Below are 12326 nucleotides of genomic sequence, written 5' to 3' on the forward strand. Positions count from 1 at the left end.
TTGCTCTGCCTGGAGTACCTTGGTTACACTATCACCAACTACATGTTGCTCTGCCCGGAGTACCTTGGTTACACTATCACCAACTACATGTAGCTCTGCCTGGAGTACCTTGGTTACACTATCACCAACTACATGTTGCTCTGCCTGGAGTACCTTGGTTACACTATCACCAACTACATGTTGCTCTGCCTGGAGTACCTTGGTTACACTACCACCAACTACATGTAGCTCTGCCTGGAGTACCTTGGTTACACTATCACCAACTACATGTAGCTCTGCCTGGAGTACCTTGGTTACACTACCACCAACTACATGTTGCTCTGCCCGGTGTACCTTGGTTACACTACCACCAACTACATGTAGCTCTGCCTGGAGTACCTTGGTTACACTATCACCAACTACATGTAGCTCTGCCTGGAGTACCTTGGTTACACTACCAACTACATGTAGCTCTGCCTGGAGTACCTTGGTTACACTACCACTAACTACATGTTGCTCTGCCTGGAGTACCTTGGTTACACTACCACTAACTACATGTAGCTCTGCCTGGAGTACCTTGGTTACACTACCACTAACTACATGTTGCTCTGCCTGGAGTACCTTGGTTACACTACCACTAACTACATGTAGCTCTGCCCGGAGTACCTTGGTTACACTACCACTAACTACATGTAGCTCTGCCTGGAGTACCTTGGTTACACTATCACCAACTACATGTAGCTCTGCCTGGAGTACCTTGGTTACACTACCACTAACTACATGTAGCTCTGCCTGGAGTACCTTGGTTACACTACCACTAACTACATGTAGCTCTGCCTGGAGTACCTTGGTTACACTACCACTAACTACATGTAGCTCTGCCTGGAGTACCTTGGTTACACTACCACTAACTACATGTAGCTCTGCCTGGAGTACCTTGGTTACACTACCACTAACTACATGTAGCTCTGCCTGGAGTACCTTGGTTACACTACCACTAACTACATGTTGCTCTGCCTGGAGTACCTTGGTTACACTACCACTAACTACATGTAGCTCTGCCTGGAGTACCTTGGTTACACTACCACCAACTACATGTAGCTCTGCCTGGAGTACCTTGGTTACACTATCACCAACTACATGTAGCTCTGCCTGGAGTACCTTGGTTACACTACCACTAACTACATGTTGCTCTGCCCGGAGTACCTTGGTTACACTATCACTAACTACATGTTGCTCTGCCTGGAGTACCTTGGTTACACTACCACCAACTACATGTTGCTCTGCCTGGAGTACCTTGGTTACATGACCACCAACTACATATAGCTCTGCCTGGAGTACCTTGGTTACACTATCACCAACTACATGTAGCTCTGCCTGGAGTACCTTGGTTACACTATCACCAACTACATGTAGCTCTGCCTGGAGTACCTTGGTTACACTATCACCAACTACATGTAGCTCTGCCTGGAGTACCTTGGTTACACTATCACCAACTACATGTAGCTCTGCCTGGAGTACCTTGGTTACACTATCACCAACTACATGTAGCTCTGCCTGGAGTACCTTGGTTACACTATCACCAACTACATGTAGCTCTGCCTGGAGTACCTTGGTTACACTACCACCAACTACATGTAGCTCTGCCCGGAGTACCTTGGTTACACTATCACCAACTACATGTTGCTCTGCCTGGAGTACCTTGGTTACACTATCACCAACTACATGTAGCTCTGCCTGGAGTACCTTGGTTACACTATCACCTACTACATGTAGCTCTGCCTGGAGTACCTTGGTTACACTACCACCTACTACATGTAGCTCTGCCTGGAGTACCTTGGTTACACTACCACTAACTACATGTAGCTCTGCCTGGAGTACCTTGGTTACACTACCACCAACTACATGTTGCTCTGCCTGGAGTACCTTGGTTACATGACCACCAACTACATATTTCTCTGCCTGGAGTACCTTGGTTACACTATCACCAACTACATGTAGCTCTGCCTGGAGTACCTTGGTTACACTATCACCAACTACATGTAGCACTGCCTGGAGTACCTTGGTTACACTATCACCAACTACATGTAGCTCTGCCTGGAGTACCTTGGTTACACTATCACCAACTACATGTAGCTCTGCCTGGAGTACCTTGGTTACACTATCACCAACTACATGTAGCTCTGCCTGGAGTACCTTGGTTACACTACCACTAACTACATGTAGCTCTGCCTGGAGTACCTTGGTTACACTACCACTAACTACATGTTGCTCTGCCTGGAGTACCTTGGTTACACTACCACTAACTACATGTAGCTCTGCCTGGAGTACCTTGGTTACACTACCACCAACTACATGTAGCTCTGCCTGGAGTACCTTGGTTACACTATCACCAACTACATGTAGCTCTGCCTGGAGTACCTTGGTTACACTACCACCAACTACATGTAGCTCTGCCCGGAGTACCTTGGTTACACTATCACCAACTACATGTTGCTCTGCCTGGAGTACCTTGGTTACACTACCACTAACTACATGTTGCTCTGCCCGGAGTACCTTGGTTACACTATCACTAACTACATGTTGCTCTGCCTGGAGTACCTTGGTTACACTACCACCAACTACATGTTGCTCTGCCTGGAGTACCTTGGTTACATGACCACCAACTACATATAGCTCTGCCTGGAGTACCTTGGTTACACTATCACCAACTACATGTAGCTCTGCCTGGAGTACCTTGGTTACACTATCACCAACTACATGTAGCTCTGCCTGGAGTACCTTGGTTACACTATCACCAACTACATGTAGCTCTGCCTGGAGTACCTTGGTTACACTATCACCAACTACATGTAGCTCTGCCTGGAGTACCTTGGTTACACTATCACCAACTACATGTAGCTCTGCCTGGAGTACCTTGGTTACACTATCACCAACTACATGTAGCTCTGCCTGGAGTACCTTGGTTACACTACCACCAACTACATGTAGCTCTGCCCGGAGTACCTTGGTTACACTATCACCAACTACATGTTGCTCTGCCTGGAGTACCTTGGTTACACTATCACCAACTACATGTAGCTCTGCCTGGAGTACCTTGGTTACACTATCACCTACTACATGTAGCTCTGCCTGGAGTACCTTGGTTACACTACCACCTACTACATGTAGCTCTGCCTGGAGTACCTTGGTTACACTACCACTAACTACATGTAGCTCTGCCTGGAGTACCTTGGTTACACTACCACCAACTACATGTTGCTCTGCCTGGAGTACCTTGGTTACACTACCACCAACTACATGTAGCTCTGCCTGGAGTACCTTGGTTACACTATCACCAACTACATGTAGCTCTGCCTGGAGTACCTTGGTTACACTACCAACTACATGTAGCTCTGCCTGGAGTACCTTGGTTACACTACCACTAACTACATGTTGCTCTGCCTGGAGTACCTTGGTTACACTACCACTAACTACATGTAGCTCTGCCTGGAGTACCTTGGTTACACTACCACTAACTACATGTTGCTCTGCCTGGAGTACCTTGGTTACACTACCACTAACTACATGTAGCTCTGCCCGGAGTACCTTGGTTACACTACCACTAACTACATGTAGCTCTGCCTGGAGTACCTTGGTTACACTATCACCAACTACATGTAGCTCTGCCTGGAGTACCTTGGTTACACTACCACTAACTACATGTAGCTCTGCCTGGAGTACCTTGGTTACACTACCACTAACTACATGTAGCTCTGCCTGGAGTACCTTGGTTACACTACCACTAACTACATGTAGCTCTGCCTGGAGTACCTTGGTTACACTACCACTAACTACATGTAGCTCTGCCTGGAGTACCTTGGTTACACTACCACTAACTACATGTAGCTCTGCCTGGAGTACCTTGGTTACACTACCACTAACTACATGTTGCTCTGCCTGGAGTACCTTGGTTACACTACCACTAACTACATGTAGCTCTGCCTGGAGTACCTTGGTTACACTACCACCAACTACATGTAGCTCTGCCTGGAGTACCTTGGTTACACTATCACCAACTACATGTAGCTCTGCCTGGAGTACCTTGGTTACACTACCACCAACTACATGTAGCTCTGCCCGGAGTACCTTGGTTACACTATCACCAACTACATGTTGCTCTGCCTGGAGTACCTTGGTTACACTACCACTAACTACATGTTGCTCTGCCCGGAGTACCTTGGTTACACTATCACTAACTACATGTTGCTCTGCCTGGAGTACCTTGGTTACACTACCACCAACTACATGTTGCTCTGCCTGGAGTACCTTGGTTACATGACCACCAACTACATATAGCTCTGCCTGGAGTACCTTGGTTACACTATCACCAACTACATGTAGCTCTGCCTGGAGTACCTTGGTTACACTATCACCAACTACATGTAGCTCTGCCTGGAGTACCTTGGTTACACTATCACCAACTACATGTAGCTCTGCCTGGAGTACCTTGGTTACACTATCACCAACTACATGTAGCTCTGCCTGGAGTACCTTGGTTACACTATCACCAACTACATGTAGCTCTGCCTGGAGTACCTTGGTTACACTATCACCAACTACATGTAGCTCTGCCTGGAGTACCTTGGTTACACTACCACCAACTACATGTAGCTCTGCCCGGAGTACCTTGGTTACACTATCACCAACTACATGTTGCTCTGCCTGGAGTACCTTGGTTACACTATCACCAACTACATGTAGCTCTGCCTGGAGTACCTTGGTTACACTATCACCTACTACATGTAGCTCTGCCTGGAGTACCTTGGTTACACTACCACCTACTACATGTAGCTCTGCCTGGAGTACCTTGGTTACACTACCACTAACTACATGTAGCTCTGCCTGGAGTACCTTGGTTACACTACCACCAACTACATGTTGCTCTGCCTGGAGTACCTTGGTTACATGACCACCAACTACATATAGCTCTGCCTGGAGTACCTTGGTTACACTATCACCAACTACATGTAGCTCTGCCTGGAGTACCTTGGTTACACTATCACCAACTACATGTAGCTCTGCCTGGAGTACCTTGGTTACACTATCACCAACTACATGTAGCTCTGCCTGGAGTACCTTGGTTACACTATCACCAACTACATGTAGCTCTGCCTGGAGTACCTTGGTTACACTATCACCAACTACATGTAGCTCTGCCTGGAGTACCTTGGTTACACTATCACCAACTACATGTAGCTCTGCCTGGAGTACCTTGGTTACACTACCACCAACTACATGTAGCTCTGCCCGGAGTACCTTGGTTACACTATCACCAACTACATGTTGCTCTGCCTGGAGTACCTTGGTTACACTATCACCAACTACATGTAGCTCTGCCTGGAGTACCTTGGTTACACTATCACCTACTACATGTAGCTCTGCCTGGAGTACCTTGGTTACACTACCACCTACTACATGTAGCTCTGCCTGGAGTACCTTGGTTACACTACCACTAACTACATGTAGCTCTGCCTGGAGTACCTTGGTTACACTACCACCAACTACATGTAGCTCTGCCTGGAGTACCTTGGTTACACTATCACCAACTACATGTAGCTCTGCCTGGAGTACCTTGGTTACACTATCACCAACTACATGTTGCTCTGCCTGGAGTACCTTGGTTACACTATCACCTACTACATGTAGCTCTGCCTGGAGTACCTTGGTTACACTACCACCTACTACATGTAGCTCTGCCTGGAGTACCTTGGTTACACTATCACCAACTACATGTAGCTCTGCCTGGAGTACCTTGGTTACACTATCACCAACTACATGTGGCTCTGCCTGGAGTACCTTGGTTACACTATCACCTACTACATGTAGCTCTGCCTGGAGTACCTTGGTTACACTACCACCTACTACATGTAGCTCTGCCTGGAGTACCTTGGTTACACTACCACCAACTACATGTAGCTCTGCCTGGAGTACCTTGGTTACACTACCACCAACTACATGTAGCTCTGCCTGGAGTACCTTGGTTACACTATCACCAACTACATGTAGCTCTGCCTGGAGTACCTTGGTTACACTATCACCAACTACATGTTGCTCTGCCTGGAGTACCTTGGTTACACTATCACCAACTACATGTTGCTCTGCCTGGAGTACCTTGGTTACACTACCACCAACTACATGTTGCTCTGCCTGGAGTACCTTGGTTACACTACCACCAACTACATGTAGCTCTGCCTGGAGTACCTTGGTTACACTATCACCAACTACATGTTGCTCTGCCTGGAGTACCTTGGTTACACTATCACCAACTACATGTTGCTCTGCCTGGAGTACCTTGGTTACACTACCACCAACTACATGTTGCTCTGCCTGGAGTACCTTGGTTACACTACCACTAACTACATGTAGCTCTGCCTGGAGTACCTTGGTTACACTACCACTAACTACATGTAGCTCTGCCTGGAGTACCTTGGTTACACTATCACCAACTACATGTAGCTCTGCCTGGAGTACCTTGGTTACACTATCACCAACTACATGTTGCTCTGCCTGGAGTACCTTGGTTACACTACCACTAACTACATGTAGCTCTGCCTGGAGTACCTTGGTTACACTATCACCAACTACATGTAGCTCTGCCTGGAGTACCTTGGTTACACTACCACCAACTACATGTTGCTCTGCCCGGAGTACCTTGGTTACACTATCACCAACTACATGTAGCTCTGCCTGGAGTACCTTGGTTACACTACCACCAACTACATGTTGCTCTGCCCGGAGTACCTTGGTTACACTATCACCAACTACATGTAGCTCTGCCTGGAGTACCTTGGTTACACTACCACCAACTACATGTAGCTCTGCCTGGAGTACCTTGGTTACACTATCACCAACTACATGTTGCTCTGCCTGGAGTACCTTGGTTACACTATCACCAACTACATGTTGCTCTGCCCGGAGTACCTTGGTTACACTATCACCAACTACATGTAGCTCTGCCTGGAGTACCTTGGTTACACTATCACCAACTACATGTTGCTCTGCCTGGAGTACCTTGGTTACACTATCACCAACTACATGTTGCTCTGCCTGGAGTACCTTGGTTACACTACCACCAACTACATGTAGCTCTGCCTGGAGTACCTTGGTTACACTATCACCAACTACATGTAGCTCTGCCTGGAGTACCTTGGTTACACTACCACCAACTACATGTTGCTCTGCCCGGTGTACCTTGGTTACACTACCACCAACTACATGTAGCTCTGCCTGGAGTACCTTGGTTACACTATCACCAACTACATGTAGCTCTGCCTGGAGTACCTTGGTTACACTACCAACTACATGTAGCTCTGCCTGGAGTACCTTGGTTACACTACCACTAACTACATGTTGCTCTGCCTGGAGTACCTTGGTTACACTACCACTAACTACATGTAGCTCTGCCTGGAGTACCTTGGTTACACTACCACTAACTACATGTTGCTCTGCCTGGAGTACCTTGGTTACACTACCACTAACTACATGTAGCTCTGCCCGGAGTACCTTGGTTACACTACCACTAACTACATGTAGCTCTGCCTGGAGTACCTTGGTTACACTATCACCAACTACATGTAGCTCTGCCTGGAGTACCTTGGTTACACTACCACTAACTACATGTAGCTCTGCCTGGAGTACCTTGGTTACACTACCACTAACTACATGTAGCTCTGCCTGGAGTACCTTGGTTACACTACCACTAACTACATGTAGCTCTGCCTGGAGTACCTTGGTTACACTACCACTAACTACATGTAGCTCTGCCTGGAGTACCTTGGTTACACTACCACTAACTACATGTAGCTCTGCCTGGAGTACCTTGGTTACACTACCACTAACTACATGTTGCTCTGCCTGGAGTACCTTGGTTACACTACCACTAACTACATGTAGCTCTGCCTGGAGTACCTTGGTTACACTACCACCAACTACATGTAGCTCTGCCTGGAGTACCTTGGTTACACTATCACCAACTACATGTAGCTCTGCCTGGAGTACCTTGGTTACACTACCACTAACTACATGTTGCTCTGCCCGGAGTACCTTGGTTACACTATCACTAACTACATGTTGCTCTGCCTGGAGTACCTTGGTTACACTACCACCAACTACATGTTGCTCTGCCTGGAGTACCTTGGTTACATGACCACCAACTACATATAGCTCTGCCTGGAGTACCTTGGTTACACTATCACCAACTACATGTAGCTCTGCCTGGAGTACCTTGGTTACACTATCACCAACTACATGTAGCTCTGCCTGGAGTACCTTGGTTACACTATCACCAACTACATGTAGCTCTGCCTGGAGTACCTTGGTTACACTATCACCAACTACATGTAGCTCTGCCTGGAGTACCTTGGTTACACTATCACCAACTACATGTAGCTCTGCCTGGAGTACCTTGGTTACACTATCACCAACTACATGTAGCTCTGCCTGGAGTACCTTGGTTACACTACCACCAACTACATGTAGCTCTGCCCGGAGTACCTTGGTTACACTATCACCAACTACATGTTGCTCTGCCTGGAGTACCTTGGTTACACTATCACCAACTACATGTAGCTCTGCCTGGAGTACCTTGGTTACACTATCACCTACTACATGTAGCTCTGCCTGGAGTACCTTGGTTACACTACCACCTACTACATGTAGCTCTGCCTGGAGTACCTTGGTTACACTACCACTAACTACATGTAGCTCTGCCTGGAGTACCTTGGTTACACTACCACCAACTACATGTTGCTCTGCCTGGAGTACCTTGGTTACATGACCACCAACTACATATTTCTCTGCCTGGAGTACCTTGGTTACACTATCACCAACTACATGTAGCTCTGCCTGGAGTACCTTGGTTACACTATCACCAACTACATGTAGCTCTGCCTGGAGTACCTTGGTTACACTATCACCAACTACATGTAGCTCTGCCTGGAGTACCTTGGTTACACTATCACCAACTACATGTAGCTCTGCCTGGAGTACCTTGGTTACACTATCACCAACTACATGTAGCTCTGCCTGGAGTACCTTGGTTACACTATCACCAACTACATGTAGCTCTGCCTGGAGTACCTTGGTTACACTACCACCAACTACATGTAGCTCTGCCCGGAGTACCTTGGTTACACTATCACCAACTACATGTTGCTCTGCCTGGAGTACCTTGGTTACACTATCACCAACTACATGTAGCTCTGCCTGGAGTACCTTGGTTACACTATCACCTACTACATGTAGCTCTGCCTGGAGTACCTTGGTTACACTACCACCTACTACATGTAGCTCTGCCTGGAGTACCTTGGTTACACTACCACTAACTACATGTAGCTCTGCCTGGAGTACCTTGGTTACACTACCACCAACTACATGTAGCTCTGCCTGGAGTACCTTGGTTACACTATCACCAACTACATGTAGCTCTGCCTGGAGTACCTTGGTTACACTATCACCAACTACATGTTGCTCTGCCTGGAGTACCTTGGTTACACTATCACCTACTACATGTAGCTCTGCCTGGAGTACCTTGGTTACACTACCACCTACTACATGTAGCTCTGCCTGGAGTACCTTGGTTACACTATCACCAACTACATGTAGCTCTGCCTGGAGTACCTTGGTTACACTATCACCAACTACATGTTGCTCTGCCTGGAGTACCTTGGTTACACTATCACCTGCTACATGTAGCTCTGCCTGGAGTACCTTGGTTACACTACCACCTACTACATGTAGCTCTGCCTGGAGTACCTTGGTTACACTATCACCAACTACATGTAGCTCTGCCTGGAGTACCTTGGTTACACTACCACCAACTACATGTAGCTCTGCCTGGTGTACCTTGGTTACACTATCACCAACTACATGTAGCTCTGCCTGGAGTACCTTGGTTACACTATCACCAACTACATGTTGCTCTGCCTGGAGTACCTTGGTTACACTATCACCAACTACATGTTGCTCTGCCTGGAGTACCTTGGTTACACTACCACCAACTACATGTTGCTCTGCCTGGAGTACCTTGGTTACACTACCACCAACTACATGTAGCTCTGCCTGGAGTACCTTGGTTACACTATCACCAACTACATGTTGCTCTGCCTGGAGTACCTTGGTTACACTATCACCAACTACATGTTGCTCTGCCTGGAGTACCTTGGTTACACTACCACCAACTACATGTTGCTCTGCCTGGAGTACCTTGGTTACACTACCACTAACTACATGTAGCTCTGCCTGGAGTACCTTGGTTACACTACCACTAACTACATGTAGCTCTGCCTGGAGTACCTTGGTTACACTATCACCAACTACATGTAGCTCTGCCTGGAGTACCTTGGTTACACTACCACCAACTACATGTAGCTCTGCCTGGTGTACCTTGGTTACACTATCACCAACTACATGTAGCTCTGCCTGGAGTACCTTGGTTACACTATCACCAACTACATGTTGCTCTGCCTGGAGTACCTTGGTTACACTATCACCAACTACATGTTGCTCTGCCTGGAGTACCTTGGTTACACTACCACCAACTACATGTTGCTCTGCCTGGAGTACCTTGGTTACACTACCACCAACTACATGTAGCTCTGCCTGGAGTACCTTGGTTACACTATCACCAACTACATGTTGCTCTGCCTGGAGTACCTTGGTTACACTATCACCAACTACATGTTGCTCTGCCTGGAGTACCTTGGTTACACTACCACCAACTACATGTTGCTCTGCCTGGAGTACCTTGGTTACACTACCACTAACTACATGTAGCTCTGCCTGGAGTACCTTGGTTACACTACCACTAACTACATGTAGCTCTGCCTGGAGTACCTTGGTTACACTATCACCAACTACATGTAGCTCTGCCTGGAGTACCTTGGTTACACTATCACCAACTACATGTTGCTCTGCCTGGAGTACCTTGGTTACACTACCACTAACTACATGTAGCTCTGCCTGGAGTACCTTGGTTTCACTATCACCAACTACCTGTAGCTCTGCCTGGAGTACCTTGGTTACACTACCACCAACTACATGTTGCTCTGCCCGGAGTACCTTGGTTACACTATCACCAACTACATGTAGCTCTGCCTGGAGTACCTTGGTTACACTACCACCAACTACATGTTGCTCTGCCCGGAGTACCTTGGTTACACTATCACCAACTACATGTAGCTCTGCCTGGAGTACCTTGGTTACACTACCACCAACTACATGTAGCTCTGCCTGGAGTACCTTGGTTACACTATCACCAACTACATGTTGCTCTGCCTGGAGTACCTTGGTTACACTACCACCAACTACATGTAGCTCTGCCTGGAGTACCTTGGTTACACTATCACCAACTACATGTAGCTCTGCCTGGAGTACCTTGGTTACACTACCACCAACTACATGTTGCTCTGCCTGGAGTACCTTGGTTACACTACCAACTACATGTTGCTCTGCCTGGAGTACCTTGGTTACACTACCACTAACTACATGTAGCTCTGCCTGCAGTACCTTGGTTACACTATCACCAACTACATGTAGCTCTGCCTGGAGTACCTTGGTTACACTATCACCAACTACATGTAGCTCTGCCTGGAGTACCTTGGTTACACTATCACCAACTACATGTAGCTCTGCCTGGAGTACCTTGGTTACACTACCACCAACTACATGTAGCTCTGCCTGGAGTACCTTGGTTACACTATCACTAACTACATGTAGCTCTGCCCGGAGTACCTTGGTTACACTACCACCAACTACATGTAGCTCTGCCCGGAGTACCTTGGTTACACTATCACCAACTACATGTAGCTCTGCCCGGAGTACCTTGGTTACACTATCACCAGTGACATTTAGCTCTGCCCGGAGTACCTTGGTTACACTATCACCAACTACATGTAGCTCTGCCCGGAGTACCTTGGTTACACTATCACCAACTACATGTAGCTCTGCCCGGAGTACCTTGGTTACACTATCACCAGTGACATTTAGCTCTGCCCGGAGTACCTTGGTTACACTATCACCAACTACATGTAGCTCTGCCCGGAGTACCTTGGTTACACTATCACCAACTACATGTAGCTCTGCCCGGAGTACCCCTGAAGTACCCCGTCGTGTGCATTTAGGCAGTAGGCATGTTCATGAATCTTCTTAAGAACCCCCTGTGGATAGGTTATTACCCCCAGGGGTCCTGGTACACAATCCATGACTCAATTTTCTCAAGGCTTAAGAATCCTTCTTTAACCTGTGTCCCCCCCTTCATCTACACTGATTGAATCGGATGTTTTGTACACTGTGTACATTGTCAGTGA

The sequence above is a fragment of the Salvelinus alpinus genome, chromosome 4 (genome assembly GCF_045679555.1).
Source record: "Salvelinus alpinus chromosome 4, SLU_Salpinus.1, whole genome shotgun sequence".
NCBI classification, from domain to species: domain Eukaryota; kingdom Metazoa; phylum Chordata; class Actinopteri; order Salmoniformes; family Salmonidae; genus Salvelinus; species Salvelinus alpinus.